Consider the following 18551-nt stretch of genomic DNA (forward strand, 5'->3'; position numbering starts at 1 on the left):
CCAAGGCACCACTTCTCCGTCCATCCTGAGGCCGAGTCCCACATACAGCAACTAGAAGGATGTGCAGCTATGACATACAACTATCTACTGGGGCTTTGGGGGGAAAAAATAAATAAATAAAATCTTAAAAAAAAAAAATGTTATATATGGCTTTGCAGAGCATTCAGTATTTTGTACCCACATCACCACTCAGCATCTCCTTTCCCATCTCCTCCCCTCCCCTCCCCACACACAATTATCTTTGCTGGACTTGATTTTATTAAATTTCTCTAGACTGTTACAAATTATGACGGAAAACATGCCCTGAGGCTGCCGCTGCAGACAGGACCCATTCATTTATCCACTCCACAAATAGGTATTGGGCATCTATTATGTGCCAGGCCCTGTGCTAAGTTCTGTGGGTATAGCAATGAACAAAGCATAGTTCCTGCCCTATGGGAGCTTCCGTTCTACAAGGAGAGAAAGGCAATCAACAAATAAGAAGCTATGTAATGTACCAGATGGTAAGTGCTAGGGAAAAATAAAAAAGTAGGGGGACACAGTTCGTCTTTTGGGGAGAGTAGTGAAAGAAGGGATCTCCAATAAGAAGACATTTGAACAGAGACTTGAAGGAAGCAAGAGGGTAAGCCAAGTGAGTACATGAGGGCAGAGCTTTTCCAGGCAGAGGGAAAGACAGAAAATGCAAAGGCCCTGAGGCAGGTGCAGGTTGGCATGTGACAGGGACAGGGAGGAGGCCAGCAGGGCTGGGGGAGAAAGAACAAGATAGAATTATGACATAGGAGAGGAACTAGAGGGCCCAGAGATCAAGTAGACTTTTTTCTTTACTCGGAGTGAGATGGGAAAGCTTTGGAGGGTTCTGAGCAGAGGAGTGATACTAACAAGCATTTTAAAAGAATCACTCTGGCTGCTGTGGTGAGAATAAACTGAAGGTGGCAAAGGTAGAAACTGGGAGATCAGTTAGGAGCCTATTGTAAAATAAAAGATAAAAAATGACAGTGGCTTAGACCAGAGAAATAGCATTGGGAGATGATGATAAGTGGATGGATTCTAGACGTATTATGAAGTTAGTGCACACAGAATTTTCTGATAGACTGGATGCGTGAGTGGGTCAGAGAGAGAGAAAGAGAAGGAAAGAACTTATGAAAAGAGGAAGGATAAGACAAGAAAGACTTGGTGGAGTATAAACATGATGGGTTTGATCTCCAGAAAGAAAGGAGGCAGTAGAACAAAAACGCAATCTAGACAAAAAATTATATTTTTTGCATTCCTGTCCTTCTTCCACCTTCTAGCATCTACTCTCCCCCACCTCGATCTTTTACAGTATAAATCGTACAGGTCACAATCTCAAATATGTCTAAAATTAATAACAAAGGTTTAAAACAAAAAAAAAGTTTCAAATACTCTCCTAAACAAAATTTTGGTTTTCAAAGAAAAAACCAAAACTATAATCACAAAAACATCTAGAAGTAAACATAAGAGTAAATCTTTGTGACCTTGGCTTACACAAAGATTTCTTAGATACAATACCAGAAGTATAAGACATGAAAGAAAAAATTGATAGACTGGATTTCATCAAAATTTCAAGTTTCTGCGCTTTGAAAAACACTGTTAGAGAATGAAAAGTCACAGACTGAGAGAAAATATTTGCAAACTATATTCCTGATAAAGGACTCATGTCCGGTATATATAAAGAAATCTAAAAAGTCAATAAAAAGAAAACAAATCATCCAATTTTGAAAGAGGCAAAAGATTTACACAAACATTTCACCAAAGAAGATATACAGATGGCAAACAGGCACATGAAAAATGCTCAGCATCATGAGTCATTAGGAAAATAACAATGAAAATATAATGAGATATCACTACACACCCATTACAATGGCTAGAAGTCCAAGTGTTGGCCAAGAGGTAGAGGAAGTGGACCTCTCACATCTGCTAGTGATAATGTAAAATGGCACAACCACTTTGGAAATCAGTTTGGTACCTTCTGAAAAAGTTAAGAAATTATCCATTTGTTCCAGTCATTCCATTCCTAGGTATTTACCCAACAGAAATGAAAACATACATCCACACAAAAACTTGTACACAAATATTCACAGCATATTTATTTGTAATAGCCAAAAAGTGGAAGCAACCCAAATGTCCATCAACAGATGACTGGATAAACACGTTGTGGTAAATCCATACAATGAAATACTACTCAGTGATAAAAAGAAATAAAACTATTAACACAAAAAAAGGATGAATCTCAAAATAATTATGCTGAGTGAAAGCAGCCAGACCAAAGAAAAAGTGTAGACTCTATTATTCCATTTATATAAAAATCTAGAAAATAAAAACTAATCTATAGTGACCTAAAGCTGACCAGTGGTTGCTGAGGGTTGGAGAGGGAGGATTTACGGGAGGCACGAAGGGACAGTAGGGGGTATTACAAAGGAGCAGGAGGAAACTTTGGGGGATGATGGATATGTTCATTATCTTGATTTGGATGATGGTGTCGGAGTGTATTAAGTGTAGTAAGTGTTAATACACTTTAAATATGTGAAGTTTATTATACGCCAGTTATACCTTCATAAAACTGTTTAAAATTTTTCATTAGGTGAAATACTACAATTACGGTGTTTTGGGAAAATAATTAGAATACTGTATGTCAAACTTTAAAGTCAGAGTTATAATTTTTGATAGGAATTACATTAAATCTATTTATCAGTTAGGGGAGAATTAACATATTTACTATGTTGATTCTTCCAATTTATGAACACAGTATGTTTCTCCATTTATTTTTACCTTTGATTTCTTTCATGAGTGTTTTGTAGTTTTTGGCATATAAATCCTGTATGTGTTTTGTCAGATTTACACCTAAATTTCTTTTTCTTTCTTTCCTCTTGTTTTTAAGCGATTGCAAATGGTACTGTATTTCTAATTTTGGTGTCCATGTGTTCATTGCTAGCAAATAGCATATAAAAATACCATTGATTTTTGTATATTTATCTTATATCCTGAAACCCTACTAAACTCACTTAATAGTTCTGAGTTTTTTTGTAAATTCTTTGGGATTTTCTATATAGACAATCATGTCATCTGGGAAAACAACCACTTTAAGTAAATCTAAATTAAAATGAAGTCCTAAATTACACAGTAAATTCTGGGGCAAAAAGTCTGATTGGGATTTTACCTTAAAAGTAAAGCTAAATTATTGAAATAAGTTTATTTTCTGTTATATTTCACAATTTAGTTTATCATTGCAACTCTCTGCTAATTCTTAGAACAAAGAATGAATCAGTGTTGGAGTTGGGGGGAAAGGGACATAGTCCCACAATCTTATATGACGTGGCATCCTTTATGCTTGATTTTTGCAATGCAATCATAAAAAAAAAATGTCCTTTTCTGCAAAAAATATGTGATGGCTTCACTGATATTTTTAAGGGCATTCCTAATCCTTTGATCCTGAAACTCATTCTCTTGAAACGCTTATTGGATCATCACCTTTGTCCATTTTTAGTTCTTCAATTGTCAACTAGTTCAGTGCTGTTGCATCCACACTGGTCAACGGCTTTGCAAAATTCAAGCAGATTTCTAATACCACTTTCCTCAACTTCATTAAATTCTGCAACTTTTGCAAGATTTGTCATTTTATTTTGCAGTCATGTTGCATTAATTATTGCACATTTACAACACTGGACAATAAGCACGAGCATTACTGAATATCTTTTGTTTTCCTACACATACCATTACCATGGAGACTGTAACAGGGACTCCACTATTTCGAACCATAAAATATCCATAAGCCTTTGCCCATAAAGTTTATTCTTTAAATTTAATAATTAAAGACATGCATAAACATTTACGTGCACATATGTTTACTAGAATATTGAAAAGAGCAAATAATTTAAAAATTAGAGCACCCTAAATGCCCAACAATAGAATACTGGTTAAACAAATTATGGTACAGTCACAGGATAGAATGCTACGTAACTATTAAAAATCATAATGTAGAAGAGTTAATACCACGAGAAAGTTTTCATAATCTGTTAGGTTTTAAAGGCAGAACACAAACCATGCTTACAGGCTGATATCCCAACTGCATATGTGTTTAAAAACCTGTCTTTAAAAAAAATGTGTATCTATTTACAAACACGGAAAAAAAGGTGTGAAATTTCCAAAATTTCTGTAGAGATGACCTCTACGCTACAATTTTAGGAGTGATTTAAAATTTCCCTTCAGTGTGTTCCACTACATTTTTTAATCTTTCCACAATGCGTACATCCCTTCTAAAATTTTTTTAAAGGCTCGTAGTTTTTAAGTAAATAAATAAAAGTGACCTGCTTCTTAAGAAGATTTCCTCTCCACCCTCATCAAAGACAGGGCCATGACTGACAAGAGAAAGGTGAAGAGGAGAGGGTCATTTGGTGGATGCGACCATTAGCACAGCTGCTGAAAGCTGTCGCCTGTCGTCTAAGCTTTCAGCGAGGATTAACATTCCAGGGCTAACACGGCAGCTGTCAGTGCTGTGGCAGAGGCTTGGGCACAGGCTACACATGCCAGCGTCCCCACGCACCTTCACTGCAGACTTCCTCGGTCACATTTTCCTAAGTGGGAAGCAGAAAAGTCAGCTGTGGGCAGACGGCAAGCACCTTACTCAGGGATGGAACTGACCAGCCTGATTCCTCCCTCCGGGCCCCACGGGCCCCAACATGCTGTTTCCGGAGCCCACAAGGGAAAAGAAAGCCTCTCCGGTGGTGAAGGAGAAAAACATTCCCCATGGGAACGCACCCAAAACAGGGATTTTCTTAGCTTACAGCCGCCTGACCTTCACAAGAGGGCGGACTTTCTTCTCCGCTCCTCACAGAAACTACGGCTTGCGGCTCTCTCTTGGGGAAACTGAGGTGCCACGCAGTGCGAGGGCTCAAATTACGAGCAGTTTTGTTAAGAGCATGGATGGGAAAGATGGTACCTTTTGAGCCACAGAATCATAATTTTTTCCAGTAATCTGAAAAATAATTCAATGGATAGCCACAGATTTTAGTATCCAAAATGGATTCAGCACAATATATTATATAGGTTTATGTATACAGAGTATAATAACATGCCTACATATGCAATGAAAAACATCAAACGGAATTTGGCGACTTAAAAATTTTTCAAAAATCTCCTCCTCGCCAGTCACGTCAAGACGCCTGCCTTCAAATTCCCTCCCCGTGGCCCACGTCTCGCCCTCCCCACCTCAGTCTCCCGCAGTCACTCTCGGGAAGCGCAGGCCCGACTGTCGTGGGGTGGAGCTAGGCCCGCCTCGCCCACAAACGCTCAAAGGCACACTTACCGCCCAGGTCGCACCGTCGCCTCAAGGCTGCTCCTAACCATGGCGGGGTCACTTCCGGCCTTTCCTTCCCGCGGTCTCTCGCTGCCCCCATGATGCCCTGGGGCGCACCGGAAGTGACTCCTCCCCTCTCTGGTGAATTGGAACCCTGCTTCTTTCCGATAGTCTCTGGGTGGTCCCTGGAAGCCCACAGTGCTGTCTTTTCATGTGTTGTCGGTACCGCGATCCACCCACACACCCACAACTAGATCATAAGCCGTTTTGAGAGAACCAACTTTTTATCCCCAATGCCTGGAACAGTGTCTTCATAAGCCACCTGTTAAATGAAGAGCGCTCAATAAATTCTTTTTGTTTGACTGAATGAAGCAAAGCTGAGTAGAAAAAGAGCAGACAACTGGGCCAACAGCATAGAATAAGGAAGAATGAAGTCGCCTTTATAACAACAGCTGACGTTTAAAGTCCGAAGTTCTTGCCTTAGTTAGCAAAACTCTAACCATCTGGCCCCTGGCCACCTCTACCACTTCTTTCGCTCCCTTCGCTCCTGCCCTACTGGCCTTTTTTCTGTTCCTGTGCATGCACACTCACCTCCCAGAGCCTTCACATTTGTTTCTCCTGCCTGGAACGCTGTCCCCCTTTGATGTTCTCATTTCTTGCTCTTCACTTCACTAGGTGTCTGTTCAAATACCACCTCTTCAGAGAAACTTTCTCTCATCCATCTATTTAGACACCACACAGCCACTGTTTCCTTATCCTGCTTTTCCTTTACTTCAGACGGTTTATCACTAATCGACATTAGATATCTGTTTGTTGTCTGTCCCCACATATACACACCCTAGAATAGAATTTTCATGAGGGCAGAGACTGCCTGTGTTGTTCCTTAGCACTTAAAATCTTCCCAGAGCATAGTAAGCCCTCAATGAATGTCTGATGAATAAATGATTGAACGAGTGTATGCCTGCTATGTTGCTGGCTCTGAGCATTACAGCTTCAAAATTAGCAATTCCAGGTGTGAATCTCATCACCACCTAGCTTGGTAAGAGATCTCAAGCTGGTTTCATCTAGCCCCATCTTGGTCAGATTTGAGGATTTTGCCCTGATGTCCTCAACAACCTTTCAATGATGAACTTATCTGGGTTTGCCCAGGACTGTACTGATTTTAAAACCGAAAGTCTCAGGAACCTCTTCAGTCCCAAGCAAACTAGGATGGTTGGCCACCCTACCTCCAGGAATCCAGGCTCCATCTTCCTTGTGTTGTTTTATTGTTGTGGGGGGAGGTATCAGCAGGGAGATGGGAGTGTTGACTTCAGAGTGTTCTGGGCCATCTGAACAGGAAATTGGCTATATGCGGCAGGTAGGATGGAAGGACTGGGTGGACAGTGGTCAGGCCGTGGTCAGCTGGCAGGCCTCATCAAACAGCAACAAAAAAGACATGAAAGAACAACATAGAAGACGTTGTCCTGCCTTCCAGGGCCCTCTGGCACTGGCAGTTGTTGGTGCTTTCACTAGAGAAAGCTCCTGGTTTCTAAATGTCAGGCTCTCCTGTCAACATGGCCCCACCCACTCTTCCTTTTCCAAACTATCATGTCACTTCCAAATAGTACCCTGCCATGCATTCATTAACTCAGTTGTCACTAGAACCCCATGAGTTAGATATTTTTATTATCCTTATTTTACCGATGAAGAAACTGAGGCTCAGAAAACTTAAATAAATAACTTACCGAAATCCACATAGTTTAAATGGTAAAGTCAGGATTTGAACCCCAGCATTCTGACACTCAAGGTCTTAGTTACTACATTGTTAAGCAATTTTAACAATATAAATGCATATTTTTGCTATGTCCAACAAAGGATATATCTTTTTTTTTAAAGGATACATCATTTAAGACCCAATAGTAGTAAATTAAAAGTAATTGGTTATGCTTTTCTTAGTTCTAATGAGGCTTTAAGCAAGTGAAGTAACCAAAACACAACTAATAGACAAAAAGGCAAATGACGGACTCTTACTCTTGCAGGCAGCAGGCAAGGTTACGAGGCCAGGCAGGGAAGTCTCCAGCTTATTGAGCAGACCTAGCTGGTAGGATTTCTTCTCCGAACACAAGTGTTCCCTGGCCATCCCCACATCTCTCCATGTTGTTTCGGAGAAGGACACCTGGTGTGTGTGTAATTCTGAGAAGCGTGTATAATTCTGAGAACATTAGTGTCTTACAGGATCTTGCAAAACCAGAAGCAGCTGAATTGTAGTGAAAAGACAAACTGGACTTGGAGTCAAAGATGTTTGTTCCAGTTCCCACTCTGCCACTCCCTAGCTGTATTACTAGTCACCTAACCTTGCCAAGCTTCAGTTTTCCAACATAAAAACTGATAAATTTATTTCCTCGTTGAGATGTAAGGACAATCAATTTAAATAATTCTCTTGATAATCCCCTACCAACTTTTTTTTTCCCCCTGAGGAAGATTCACCCTGAGAAAATATCCATGCCAATCTTCCTCTATTTTCAACTTTTTGCTTTGCAAAATTTCAGCGTATAAATGCTAGCAGTGCAGAAGATTATATATTGCATTTGAAAGAGTTCTGAACTAGCTCTCTTGAGTCTGGAATCTAATATTCTAACTTAAATATTTAATTAGGCAATTCAAATATGAATTCATGTCACTCACTAATGTACCTGTTCTATGACTTTCACCCAGAAATTTCTGTCCTGGCAAAGGAACTTCCTGCTGCTTTTTGAAACTTCATCTGTTACATAAGCTCTGAGATGGTTGTGAGGGGTAAGGTGTGAGCTCACTATCAGCACAATTAATTGCCCTTTCTTCTCAAGTAGCCCTCTGAGGACTGACGTGGATCACACTTTCTTCCTAGTCCTCTCTAGCTGGCCCTGCTACCGCTTTTCCCCTTCTGCACCATCCGAATCTGCATTTCCTCTGAAGGCATCTTATATCATGATTGGTGGAGAGATTTGCTCCTAGGAAAATCAGGAAAACTTTTTCCTCCTCCTAAACACCTGCTCACTCCTTAATCCCTGGCCTTCAGAGCTTCCACCCCCACCATCCTGCTGACATTAAGGTCAAGATCACCTCCCTGACCAGTCCAATGTCCTTTACATGGTCCTCTTTTCCCCAGCTTCTCTGTAGTGCTCTTCGTTCTATCCTCTCTCTTGAAAATATCACTGCCCTTGACTTCTTTTGATACTAGTAATAAAGGTCCCTTCACTTTAGAGTTGACAAAATGATTTTGTAACAAGCCTGGAGAAAACCCTCTCTCACAGAATTCCTCTCAGGTTTGGGAGAGAGGGGGTGACAGTGTGGGATGTGAGCTATGGACTACAGGGGATAGTGGTAGGATAAAGATGAGTCCCCCAAAAGGGCATATGTGAGTAAAAATAGGTGGTCACCAAACTTCCAAGGATGACAGTGGTCTTCTTTACTTGAGTACTTTTATTTCGTTGAGTAACCAGATGAATAGGAATGCAGGTCTATGCAGAGCTAAATGGCTCCCATAATAGAGGAATAACTGAGTGCCAGCAAGGCTGGGGGCGATAACTCAGGGGAAGAAAGGAATGAACCACTAGCATCAGGGTGTGTAATATAACCCTCTTCTATGTTTCTTCATACAATATCTTCAGTAAAGTCCACACTGCTCGCTTATGTTTTTGGTGTTAATGGGTTATTTGCTGATGTGTATGTCAAGGATGACACAGATTGAAACATACTGTTTGGCATGGGCTGGAAACAGACTGCATGCAGAGACAGCCACATCTAGATAAGAAGAGAGTATCTCATTTGACCCCTAGACCATCCTCATGACTTGGGCAGAAACAGAATTATTTGTCTGACTTTGCAGCTGAAGGGAAAAACACCACAGTTGCTAAGAGAGATGATGTGACTCACCACAGTCAGTAAATGGCAGAAGTAAAATGTGGACCCATTTGTCTCTTTTGGATCCAATAAGATCTCACTCAGGTATTTGCTTACGTGCAGAATGACCTTTTATTTTCCCCACTCTTTCTGTCTTCATTCCCTCCTCCTACCTCCTAAACATGCAGCCTTCCTCTGAGAGCTCAACCTCCTCAAGGAGTTTGTGTCAACTGTATAGAGGTGCAACACACACACACACACACACACACACACACACACACACACACACACACCTACATCTTCAGCCTTGACTTCTCCTTTAAACTTTGAACCCTTATCTCTCTCTACCAGCTGGACATCACCATCATCTTGACCTCAATATGTCTAAAATCTAAACTCATATTTCTCCCCTTCAGTATTTCCTTGGGGCTGGTGTCATCCCCTAGATTCCCAGGCTGAAATGAGGGCCAGACAAAAGGCAGGATGCTCTGATTCCTCCTCCCTCCTCAAACCTGGCAGTCGTCAAAATCCTGTGGATCTTGCATTCACGGTATCCCTTGTGTTTTATCTTTCCTTTTAAATCTCATTTCTATCCTACTTAGTCAAGGCCCTCTTCACTTTACACTAGGATCATTTTTTATATTCAGTGCAAGTAGATTTTAGTATATATTGAGTTGATTTTAATATATTGATATAGTGTGAGATAAGGCCTCAGTAAATAAGCCTACAGCTCACAGAGGTCTTTTTACCTCCTGGGGTTTAAAAGTTTTCTTTTCTTGCTAAGCCTAAATGGGAGAGTGAGGCAGAAAACTTTGACCCACACAATGCTCCTCTTCTCAACTCTGCGGGATGGCCTCAGAGACACCAGGATACAACCATTGTGAAGGCCAGCCCTCTGATGCTCTAGAGAGTTTTAACAGAGATCTGAACTCATAGAGGCATGCAGGAGTTAATTTTAACCTTCTAAATGCCTGGCTGCCCCCACAAGTCATCAGAGCCTGTATAATCATCTCATCAAGTTTTACACTAAGAATTTTTAAATAATTGCTAAATGGTTCTGGGCCCCAGGTTGTCACCTCTTTGTTATATCCTATCATCAGTTCTGGATTCGTCTTCAAATATATATATATGTGTGTGTGTGTATATATATATATATATATATATATATATATATATATATATATATATGCTTACTTTTCTGTTCAAAAATCTCAAAAGATTTCCCAATGACCTCAGAATAATGTCCTGACTCCTCCACTGGGCATTTGAAGCCCATCATAACAAGCCCAGCCCACTTCTCCTGCCTTCACCTCCATACTGCCTCCCACCTCACCCCAACCCTTCACTCCAGGATTCCTGAAACATAAGCTGGGAAGTCTTATTTCAAAGCCCTGATTCCTCAGTTTCTTAAGCCTAGAACCTCCTCCCTCTTCTTCTCACCCATATAAAAGCCCACCTTCTTCAAGGGAGAGTAGAGGATAGAGGGAAAAGTGAGGCTCTGGAATCAGAAACCCTGGATTTCAATTCTGGCTCTATTGCTGTGGGGCCTTTTGGCCAATCACTTAACCCTCTTAGGGCTCAGTTTCCCCATTTTGACAATGGAAATAATAATAATATAAATAGTATAAACCCCTCAGGCTTGTAGAGGAAATATTAAACATAATGCAATATACAAAGATGCTATGTAAATTGGAGAGTACTACAAAAGGGTCATTATTATCTCCACAGTCACCACTCCCCTCTAGATCTCTTTATTCCACCAAAGTAGTGTCATTATCACCAATAACAACTCTGATAATATTTTATGTGTACAACACCTTTTACAGGTTTCAAACACCCTGTAAGTACAGCTGATCCGCTGTACATCCCACTCCTTTGGGCACTTAGGCATTGAGCTCAACCTTGGAGAAGTGTCTTTTCCTTTTCATGTCTATGTGCTCTCTTTCCACGTTCACCATCAGCTCCTTTGGGGCAGCCGCCCTATTTCATATCCCCTTCCCTATTCCCAGCACAGAGCCCTGTGCCGAGCAGGCACTCAAAACTGATGTGCTTGCAAAGTGAAAGGTGATAGGTGTAGGCTCTACAGCCAGAGAGGGTTTGAATCTCATTTCTGCCACTCACTAGTCGTACGGCCTTGGGCAGGTTATTTAAACTCTCACTGGCCCAATTTCTTTGTCTGTGAAATGGGAATCATATTAGCACCTACCTCACAGCACTATTATGAAGCTTCAGTGAGCCAATATGGATAAAGCCTGGCACGTGGTGAGTTCTTAATAAATGTCAACTATTACAATTAAGTAAGACTGAGTCTGGTTCCATTCTTTTCTCCTTATCACTTCAGTCCTCTTACAACACAGATTTCCCAGGAATCATCTTGACTCGTTTCTTCACCAGAACAAACATTTACTGAGCATCTGCTATGTACACAAGGCTGTCCCTTGAATAAAAGCAGGTGGGTTTATGCCTGCTAGCTCTCTGTTGCTTTCTTCTGGGCCATATGCTGGGAATAAGATGGCGTTCCAGCATCAAATCACCAGGTACAACAAAGTTATTCTTATTTCTTTACCAAAAGGCCTCTCAGATCCCTTACACTAATATTTATAGTGAATCTCTAACAGCAGGGAATAGAGCTTGCCACTTTTCCTAAACCCATTTAACCATGGGACCATTTATTTCACGGTTTTTCTTGGAATCAGCATTCTGTCAAATCTACTTTGGAAAACACTATGTGGAAGTCCTATTCCTATCTATTCCTCCTCTGCCCACAATTTTATTTTGACTAATGCAAACTGTCCTTTAGAAATGCTCCAGCTACATCAGACTACCCACTGGAAGACTGGATAGGGAATCTTGATTCAGTAAACATTGATCATATACAATTTAAACAAGTCAGACTGTATTGCTGTAAATGGCTCTAACTTCTACAAGCACAGTTGTTCCCACATCCAAACATCACGTATGTTTTAGCAAAAAAATTCCCCGTGCAACCATAAGAGTTGTCACGAAGACCATGTATTTTCATTAGGACCCTCTAGAAATTCACTTGGACCTTACTGATTCTGACTTTAGCCTGATCTTAACTTTGTAATCTGTTTCCCAGTCTATAGCAAATTAGAAAAAGCAAAATCAGGCCAGAAGAGGCAAACATAGTAACCACAGAAAGAATTACACTTGAGATGCTAGCCATGAAGATGAAAATATATAAACTAATAAGTAGACACAAAAATTCATAGCATCTAGGAACACTTAGTGCAGGGTAAAATCCACTAAGAAACTAATATCCGTGACAACTTCATTACATCACCTCCCAGGCCCCTGTGTGATCAGGAAAAAGTTAAATTCTATTCAAGATACTAGATTAAATAAAACAAGATAATATGTAACACATTTTAGAAACCTTTCCTTCATTGACAGATTTTTTTAATAAATAAATAACACTGAATGTGTTAAAGGGTCAATCTTAAATTTTCTGGAAATTTCTGAGAAGAAGCGCACACCATCCCACATTGATGCTAAGTAGATGAGATGTAGTTACTGTCCGTGCTATTGATCGTCCATGGCTTGACAATTCACCCTGTGGCTCTACCCTTCACTGACCTTCTTAGCACACTCTGCCCCAGTTCCAGTCCCTAGGACTCTAAGTCTCAAAGATCTGCGTCCAGTGTCAAAATCCCTACCCAGCTGACTTGGCATTATGCAGCCTCCGCTGGTCATTTATCCAAGTAATTTAACAAGAGTGAGAGATCAGGACTACGACACATTTACATCTAATGAGTAAATGGTGATCCCCCAAATATAGCCAAGTTAGAGTGCTGGGCTGGCAGATTTGGGAGTATAAAGAGAGCTGGGGGCCACACTCTTGAAACTGCTCCGACCACAACATCTCAAGGTAAGTGCTCACAAGTGCCCAATTTTTTGTTCCATGCGTGATTACACCTAATCAGGCTACCAGTCAAGGAGGGAAGACAACACAGTAGCCTTTACTGAGGTCCTACTAAGTGTAAGAGTCTGCGTTATGGGAAACAAGAGAGCAAAACAGGTAATTGTCTTTCACGAAGCTTTTACAAGGAGTAAAAAGACAAGAAGATAACAGTTATAAAACAAAAAAAATTAACCTGCAGAATAAAACTGAATATGATGCATAATTTCCCCTCTAATTGTTTAGGTCAGTGTTATACCATGCAGTTAGCAAATAAACATGTTAATTTGTGATATCTCTTCTGTAATTGCCTTGAACCATTATTTGAAATTTTTATGGTATTTAAATTTTTTTCCCATATCAGGATTTCTGGGAGAGGATTAAGGAAGAAATTCTCCCAAGCATTTTATCCATCCTAGAATACATCATAGCCTGGTTATTATTGACTGCTTTCCGGACTGGTCTTGCATGGCATGCCTTGTGGACTTTGGGCTGAGTCATGTCTGACATTGTAGTCACACCCCTTAGAGGGACTCCAGCTTTGGGAGACTTGTGACGCTTTGATTTCAGGCCACCATCTCCACCAGAGTACTTTCTGTCATAGAATCCCAGAGCTAAGAGGAATCTTGGAGATTTTTCTGATCCATCTATCTAATTTCACAGAAGGAAACCAAAGCCCAAAGAAATTACAACAGCTACTCAACAAAACTGGTATTAGAAGACTGAGGTTCTGCGTCTAAGTCTTATTTCTTTTGAACTAAGGCTTCAGAATATGTAATATTGTAACATGTAATCATTTAATTTTTTCCGGAGAAATTTGTGGGAGTTTTAGGGTATAGCCAGAGACTATTAGAGACTCATAAAAGAAAGAGAGGGAAGGAGGAAAGCGAAGTAGCAAAGCAAGTGCTGCAATGTCTCTTCCTGCCTAAACGGTGTTTCGTGACACGTCCCTGCTGGTTCCACGAAAGTACTGCAGAGTAAATGGGAAGTTTGTTTAAATTACATTTGATATTGAAAATTTTCCAGACTCTCGTGGCTCCTTGAGATCATCACATGGGTTATAAACTCCTAGACCTGAGATTTCTTAGTCCCAGATGAGTTTTCAGCTGCTCTACCTACCTTCATCTTCTCCAGGAGAATTTAGAATATTTAAGAGAGTGCTCCTCCTAGACCTCTTAAAGAAGTCTTGCCTACAATTTACAACTTTTCTCCTAGTGCCGAAAGAATTCAACCACTGGCTTTAAGCATCCAGGTTACAATCTGTATCATTTCTTTCCCTCCTTTCCTTCTTCCCTGACCCCTCACAGCCCCATATCCTCAGCCAGAAGCACCATCTCTCTAAGTCCCCATAATACATCGTTAAGACTCTCACAAAATTTGGCTTATTCTTCCTTGTTTAAAGAAAGATTTATTTGAGCATTTCTCTTAACTCATACTAAATTTTGCATTACTGTAAAAGGCAAAGAGTGTCTTTATTTTTCTTTGTATCCTCTTAAGGAGTTGAAATGGTAGTTTGCACAGAAGATACTCAAAGTGTTAATCAAATGTTGTAATTAACGAATTATGTAAAAAATAATGATTTAACTGAAGGGAAAAATGGCAAATTTATTTCCGTCCCACACCATATACTATGTACCTATGTAAATATAACTAAACTTGGAAGAAACAAAGTTTCTATATTTATTTAAACTCTTTGTAGTTCATTTGTTCTATGTTTTTGTTTGGTTTTGATACCTGAAATCACCCCCAAGAAGATACTTCGTTCCTGAAGGACACTGACCATCACTTTGGAAACCAAGAAGGTAAGAGTTACTTTCAGCTTGATTGGGAATGCAATACTTGAAATTAGCAAAGATTGTTTTACACATTCTCATTCTTGCTGCACACATAGGAAGCTGAAATTGAAAAAAATTACTTAAGTATTCTTAAAGGCAGATTACAAACTACGTAGCTTTTACTAAAGGAAGAATGGTTTCCCAAATTTGCTCGTTACACTTATAGGTATAAAATACAGTGCAGAACTTTGACATGGCAAGTTCCAGGTCAAAATTCTTAGTTGGCCCAGAACATGATGTTCATAGGGTCAAGATTCAGTTTTCACGCACAGGCTAACTTTGCCATTCCTTGAGCAGAGTCTGCACTCCTGAATACACCCAGCTGTGCCTTTACTCACATGTAACACTGAGAGAATAGGGATCAATTCAAACCTATGCCCAGTATGGTAATAAAAACAATTTCCTCCCCTCCCCTCCAAAACGTATGTTTATTAGAGGTAATTCTAGATGAATTACGACCAAGGAAACCCAAATATGATTGAGTCATGACCACACTATTGCTGACAAGATACAGTGGTTGAGAAATTCCCGGGAGAGGGATGAAAGTCAAGAGCAGTGTCCTGGTGCACTGAGAGCAAACAGAGAGAGGGAGGAGCACTCGGAAAGTGGTGATGGAGACTAGGCGGACTGGGGTGGCTATCCCAATTAGAAGACCCCTAAAGACAGAAACAGACTTGGCGGTTGAAGCAACATGGCTACGTAGGATTGGAAGCAGGTCAAGCTCTTGGAACAGAGGAGAGGCCAATTAGGGGACTTTCTGGGGGTAGAGTCCGGGAGCACCAGGAGTCATGTCAGAGAGTTGGATCACACCTAACAAGGCAAAGCTTATCAGCCAAGAATGAATGGTTTCAGCCTTGGGTCCCAGAACACAGGTGCATAAATATGGGGAGAAGATTTGACTTAGCAACCGCATGCACGCAGAGGATTGAGGGGCTTTGCTTGACAGTGAGTGGTGAGTCAGCAGTGTGATGAAGCTGCCAAAAGGCAGTCACCACCTCAGGCATTACACCTAGGTCAAGAGAGGTGAGGGCACATGCTGATGGAGGACAACATGTGGTTTGGATATCACACTTGAAGAGATTAACAAGAGTAGGTTCACCATGACGTAAAGGAGATTCAAAAGCACATCATGGAAGAAGCAGACTACAAGGAGCTGGGGCTATTTAGCACAGAGAAGATAAAGCTAAGGAAAACACACAGCAGCCATCAAATGGGTGAAGAGGTGTCTTGTGGGAAGAAGGTTTGAACTCTCTCTGTTGTACCAAGAGCGAGAATGAAGATCGATCGACCTGAAGTTATAGAAAGCCAGATTTTAGTATTAAAGCAAGAAGAATCTTTGGCCTGTGAAACCTGCCCAAAATGGAAAAGAGTTGTCCCTGAACAATTTCAAGTAGGCCGGACATCACCTTTGCAAGAATATTGCTGATACAACTCATGCACCATCTAGGTAGTAACATTAGGAGACACTGGGTTCTGAGTCACGGTGAGAGTAGTGGGTGAAAGGAGAAAAATCTCCACCTCAAAACTGGTGGTGACTTGAATCCCAGATGGAAAGTCTTGTTTTTCTAAGAAGCCTAAAAATATAGCTTGATCATGAGCTAGTGTAGTCTCTCCTCAACTTCAGGCTTTATTCTCACACCACCATCACAAATTTTGCAATATCCATTTATCACTAATACTATTAATTCACTTAATATTTTTATTTACATTAATTCCTTTTTTTTCTTAGATTTGTTTTTTAAACTTACCCTATATGCTTGCTATGAAAGTGTGGACCATCTACATCAGCATTAGCTGAGATATTTGTTAGATATTCAAAATCTCAAACTCCACTCCAGACCTGCTGAATCAGAATGTGCATTTCAACAAGACTCCCAGTTAGATTCATATGCACACCAAAGTTTGAGAAACACCACATTATATCTCTAGTATAAACAGATATCACACAATCTCTAAATGGGAAGCACATATTACCCTATTTTATCAATTCTAATTTTCTTCACATTTTTCACAAAACATTATCTCTGAACTTGGGATGCATCTTATAGTGAATGGAAGGAGTATCATAATTAGCTGTATTTTTTAATTAATCTGTGGAACACAAAATAGTTTATTTTACAATTGATGGCATCTTAGAGTTTGATAAAATAAGGTAATAGACTTTAAAATAAGCCTATAATTACTAAAATTAAGAAATATTTGCCTAAAATCATTTTGTGGATGACCAATGGGACCATGCCATTGTTTTAGGAAGAGTGGCTTTAGAAAAGCAAGATAACACTTTAAACCAGTGGTTCCCAAATGTCACTGTTTGAAGCCCTTGGGAAAAATGCAAATTCCCCAGTCCCAACCACAGCGATTCTGTTGCAGATGATTTTAATGTGGATTATCTTCCAGCACTTTGGGTATCCTGTTTAACACTAAGTCAAGCTAAGTAATACAAAGTCATAAACCTTTAACCTCACAAGATTCCTTCATGCCATAGGGCAACAATTCTCAAAGTGTGGTGGTGGAACCTTGGAGAGCCCCAAGAACTTTTCAGGAGGTACATGAGGTCAAAACAATTTCCATAATATATCTGGATGCTATTTGCCTTTTTCACTGTGTTGACCTAATGATGCAAAAGCAGGAAGGATAAAACTTCTGGTGCTTTATTACAAATCAAGGCACAGCACCAAACTGTACTAGTGGTCATTGTATTCTTGATTGCCACACGCTGGCACTGAAAAAATAATTTTTTTTTTAGTTTAAGAAGCCAGCTTCACTTAAAAATCACTTAAAATTTACAGCAGTAAAATTATTAATTTTATTATGTCTCAATTCTTATATACACATCTTTATAATATTCTATGTGATGAAACAGGAAGTCCACATAAATCACCCCCACTGCACACCAGAGTTTGATGGTTGTCTCGGGGAAGAGTATACGTGCAGTTGTATAAGTTGTAAGATGAACTAGCCACTTTATTCATGAAACACCATTTTTACTTGAAAGAACAACTAATAGACAAACTATGGTTATTCAGAGTTGCATGTTTGGCAGACATTTGCTCATTATGTCATTGTGCTCATTATTTCAAGGAAAACAACTGATAGTATTTGTTACTAATGATATATTTGTGCTTTCAAGCAAAAATTAGAATTTTGGAAAACTTGTATCTGCCACTGTTAGCTTGACAACTTCTTAATACTGAAAGAATTTTCTAATGAGATCCATGCTGATATTAATGTTTGTGATTTCTTTATTTTGTATAATGAAACTTGTCAACCTTCAGAAATCCTTTATAACTCAGTGAACCAATATTTTCCAAATGACCAATGCATGATGTTCATACATGGGTGTAAGATTTATTCGAAGTTTAAGTCAGATCAACAGATTATAATGTAACAGAGTACAAAATGTTTGTTGATATGGTTTCAGATTCCACATTGCAACTAGCCTATAAGAAACTACCACTTGTCAAGTTTTGGTATCATATCAAAGAAAAATATCCACAATTATTTGAAAAAGCAGTTAAAATACTCTTTCTTTTTCCAAATTGCATAACTATGTAAGGCCAGATTTTCCCTATTTACTTAACCCCAAAAAACACAACAACAGACTGAATACAGAAGCAGACATGAA

Source organism: Diceros bicornis, chromosome 18 (genome assembly GCF_020826845.1).
Source record: "Diceros bicornis minor isolate mBicDic1 chromosome 18, mDicBic1.mat.cur, whole genome shotgun sequence".
Lineage (NCBI taxonomy): Eukaryota > Metazoa > Chordata > Mammalia > Perissodactyla > Rhinocerotidae > Diceros > Diceros bicornis.